Source organism: Vespa velutina, chromosome 3 (assembly GCF_912470025.1).
Source record: "Vespa velutina chromosome 3, iVesVel2.1, whole genome shotgun sequence".
Classification (NCBI taxonomy): domain Eukaryota; kingdom Metazoa; phylum Arthropoda; class Insecta; order Hymenoptera; family Vespidae; genus Vespa; species Vespa velutina.
Window position 1 is genome coordinate 8,274,030 of NC_062190.1, and position 4,587 is coordinate 8,278,616.

The 4,587-nt window shown below is 31.9% G+C and overlaps 1 long non-coding RNA gene across 1 annotated transcript in view; it reads left to right on the forward strand.

The window, feature by feature from the left end:
• The window catches only part of LOC124948081, a 22,397-nt gene extending 18,013 nt beyond the window's left edge, over positions 1-4,384 (forward strand). Inside the window, exon 4 of the long non-coding RNA XR_007100593.1 lies at positions 4,273-4,384. This is a non-coding gene — a long non-coding RNA (uncharacterized LOC124948081). The remainder of the gene's footprint in view (positions 1-4,272) is intronic.
• The last annotated feature ends 203 nt before the right edge of the window (positions 4,385-4,587 follow it).

Genomic DNA, 4,587 nt, shown 5'->3' on the forward strand with positions numbered 1-4,587 from the left:
ATCACGATTGGTACATACATGCAAAGAACCAATAACAACAAAAACAACAAAAAAAACAACAACAACAACAACAACCACAACGACGACAAGGACGATCGACGATCGAGGACGACTACGAAAGAAGATTCTTCTTCTTGTTTGTAGTGGTTGATCCGGATCGACGAAGATCGATGGCCGAGAAAGTGGCTGTTTGGTGTGTATCACGGTAGCACGCTCGTTATACGAATTCCTTGGATAGTTCGAGTTCATTCGGAGTAGGATGTTCGTCGAACAACTTTGCTGATTCCGAAGTATTCCGAGATTCGTTTATTCCCGCTGTTTCCACGATTCTCTCCCTGTTCTCCCTATGGAACCGGATGCAAACTTGTGATCAAACGAATAAGAGAAGAATTTCTTTCTTTTTTTTCCCTTTTTTTCTCTCTCTCTCTCTCTCTCCTTTTTTCTTTCTTTCTTTGTATCTCTCTTTTTTCTTCGTGTCTTTCTTTCTCTTTTTCCCTCTCTTTCTTTTTTCTCTCTCTCTTTCTCTCTCTCTCTCTCTCTCTCTCTCTCTCTATCTTATCCTCTTTCTTTTTCTTTCTCTTTCTCTCTCTCTTTCCATCTCCTTCTCTTTCTCTTTCTCTTTCTCTTTCTCTTTCAAGGGATCGTGCGATTAATCGGTGGAACGATCACGATCGTCGCTCTTAATTTCCTCGCGGAGAGAACCGTGCGATCGTAAATGCGCTACCGACGAAGCTACTCCGATTTCTCTCCTCCAGCTCGTGCTTCGTGCCAAGATTAACTTAAGAAGAAAGATTTAACCTTTTTCCTTCTTCCTTTCTTTTATCTTTTTCTTGATTTTCTTTTTGTTTTATCCTTTTCCCTTTTCTTTTTTCTTTCTTTCTTTCTTTCTTTCTTTCTCATTATTTATTTCTTCATTTCGTTTTTTTCTTTTTTCTCATTTTTTCTCTTTTTTTTCTTACAACGAGATTAAAGAGTATAAAAGTGTTAAAGGAACAACCTATGTATATATATATATACATATGTATGTATGTATATATGTATGTATGTATATATGTATGTATGTATATATGTATGTATGTATATATGTACCTTATATACCGTATATATAGACGTATTTATCTAAAATATAAGTTGCCCGGTTGGAATGCTCTTTTAATTAAGAATATATATATATATATATATATATATATATATATATATATATATATATATATATAAGAATATTTCCGAATAAATATATACAGATTTTAATTAATTATAAAGCTATTTAATAATTTAAATTATCTTATCGAATTTCTTATCTTATCAAGATGCTATGGGATATTCGATTATATATATATATATATATATATATATATATATATATACATATATAGATACATACGTATGGTTGATTAATAATTATCATCGGTCACATTAAAATAAGAATATTAAAACAATATCAATATTATTATGATATATTAGAAAAATATAATACCTCCACGTTATACCGTCCCGTCGTACTTTATTAATAATAATAATAATAATAATAATAATAATAATAATAACAATAATAATAACAATAACAATAATAATAACAATAATAATAATAAAAACAAAATACAGTAACAATAATAGTACAGTTTTCGAAGTTTACGGAAATGTGTTAGAAAACGTGTTAGTATTATCATCGGTTACGTTTCGTCAAGGTTATCACCATTCGACTACCATAATCCGCCTCGTAGATTATTATCAAACGAGAGAGGAAACTTGCGACATCGGCCGGTCGTGGTCTCTCTCTCTCTCTCTCTCTCTTTTTCTACCTACTTCTCTCTCTTTCTCCCTCTCTCTCTCCCCCAACCCCTTCCCCCTTCTCTCTGTCTCTCTTTCCCTATCTGCCTAAGACTTTCACCTCGGCGGTCTGGCGTTCATTCATAAATTGATTATTAAAGGCTCTCTCAGCTCGGTTTGGCCACGACCACTGGTGTCCGTGATATATACGCGTTAGCTGTGGCACGAGCTCGTACTTTGTACACAGACATACACATACACATACACATACACATACACATACACATACACATACACATACACATACACATACACATACACATACACATACACATACACATATATATACACATATACGTGTACATACAAAGATATACATACATATATAATACACTTATATACTTATCTATTACGTAGGTATATTATATATGTATACGTGTATATACATCGTCCATATTCATCGAATACATTTACTTAGTTGTGTCCTTTCAATGGACAGACGTACGATGAACAGTGGTGCGCAATCGTGCGCGCACGCGAGCGCTCGCGCTCGTTTCACTTTGAAATCCGAGCTTTTAAACGCCCTGATCCAAGCCTCGTTGGAAAGTTACGAGGAATGCGCGTGTTCCCTCGTTGCTGCGAGCTTTCCCCAAATCTTCTTTTCTTTTGTACTTTTTCTCTCTCTCTCTCTCTCTCCTTTCTTTTCTTTTCTGTCTTTTTTTTTTCGTTTCTTTCGATATTGCGTATTCTTTTTCTCTCCCTCGAATTTCAATAGATACACCATTTTGTATCATTCTATATAATATATATATATATATATAATATATTGATATATATGTATATTTCTTTTCTTTTTTTATATATGTATATAAAATATTATATATTATGAAATTTAGACGCATTGTTCATATTAGTTGTATTTGACGGAAATTAAAATTTCTTTTGGGAATACGAAGTGACAAATAAATTTTTATTTTTCGCTGAAAAGAAATGATAAAATGAGATTTTCAAGTTGAAACGTGATGATATGTCAAGTTTAAAGGAACGTAGACTTTATAAAGAATTTCGTTTACTTTTAAAATAAATAAATTCTTTTTTCTTCTTCTTCTTCTTCTTCTTCTTCTTCTTCTTCTTCTTCTTCTTTTCTTTCTTTTTTTCTTTTCTTTTTTGTTTTGTTCGATAAAAAATTATATATTCTACTATTATATTAAACACACAACTTATAATATGAACTTATAAAATAGTGACTTGGCAAATTATTAATCTTTTTCGATACGAAATAATCAAATATATTAATAAATAATTAATCAATAATTTTAATTAAAAAGTTAATAAATAATTTTGTTAATTATTTAATTTAATTAATTATTGTTAATATTATTTAAATTTTTAATATTAATTAAATTTTATTAATTATTTATTAATTAAAAAAGGAGAAGAAAAAAAAGAAAAGAGTAGAATTTCTTTTCGAGTTAAGGCAACGCAATAATGTTTTAATTCAATACTTTTTTTTTTCTTTTTTTTTTTTTTGTATGAACAAAAATACTGTTTATTTAAGCTAACATTATTATAATTCTCTGTTCTAAATATAATCGATATTTAAAATAATATTGCAAATGTTTACCGTTAAGTAACATTTAATTCCTTATGTCAACAATGTTACGTATCATTACGGAGGATTGAATTAGTTGGATCAATTTTTTAATCTGAAAGGAACAAACAAAAAATAAAAAAAAAGAGAAAAAAGAAAAAAAAATGAAAAAAGAAAAAAGGAAAGAAAAAGCAAAGATAAGAGAGTACATTACAAAAATGCAATGTCTACACACGCATTAATGTACTTGTGCATGATCCATACATAGAACAAACCATTTCATTAAGAACACCTGAATATCTTGATTGCTCACACGTAGGTGTCTAATAATACCTTTCAGACTAAAATGATAGTTTTTCTTTCTCTCCCTATCTCTCTCTCTCTCTCTCTCTCCCTGTCTCTCTCTCTCCCTCTCTCTCTTTCTCTTTCTCTCACTCTCTCTTTGAAAAGATAACTTGATACGATAAATAAAATTTTACTTCGAGAATATATCTAACATGGAACCGGTATCATTCATTTTTACAAATACTATAAAACGTTTGGGTGTAACCGTGTTACAATGGTTCTCGCCCCCCTGTATAAAAATATGAAGACGCATACACATACGCATTGATATCCATGCAAATACATAGAAATACCCGTAGAACATTATATACGACGCAACAAATATGTGTATATATATATATATATATATATATATATATATATTATAAACGCACACATATAAAATCATCAACTATTTATATACACACACACACATACAGGCACATACACATATACACACACATGTATGTATATATTATACACAATACAAATGTATCTCATATTGTATGTATCGAATTTCGATCGGTGCGATATCACCGATCGATATTTATATCCAACGTTGAGAGGAACCTTCTCGCGTTCCGCAGGAGCGCGTCCTTCCCTTGCGTAGGAACGAGGACGAAGAAACAGAAGAAGACGAAGAAGAAGACGAAGAACAAGAAGAGCAAGAGGAAAAAGAAGTAAAAGACGAAGACGAAGACGAAGAAGAGGAGGAGGAGGAGGAGAAGGAGGAGGAGGAGGGGGAGGGGGAAGATCTTTGGTAGGAAACGGTGCGAGCTATACGTACGAAGTAAATCCTACGGGGCGCATAAAGACGCGACGAAATACGAGCGAAGGCATCAGGCCGATAGCTCGTCGTGAACGCAACCGCTACGAGTTGTAAGAGAGAGAGAGAGAGAGAG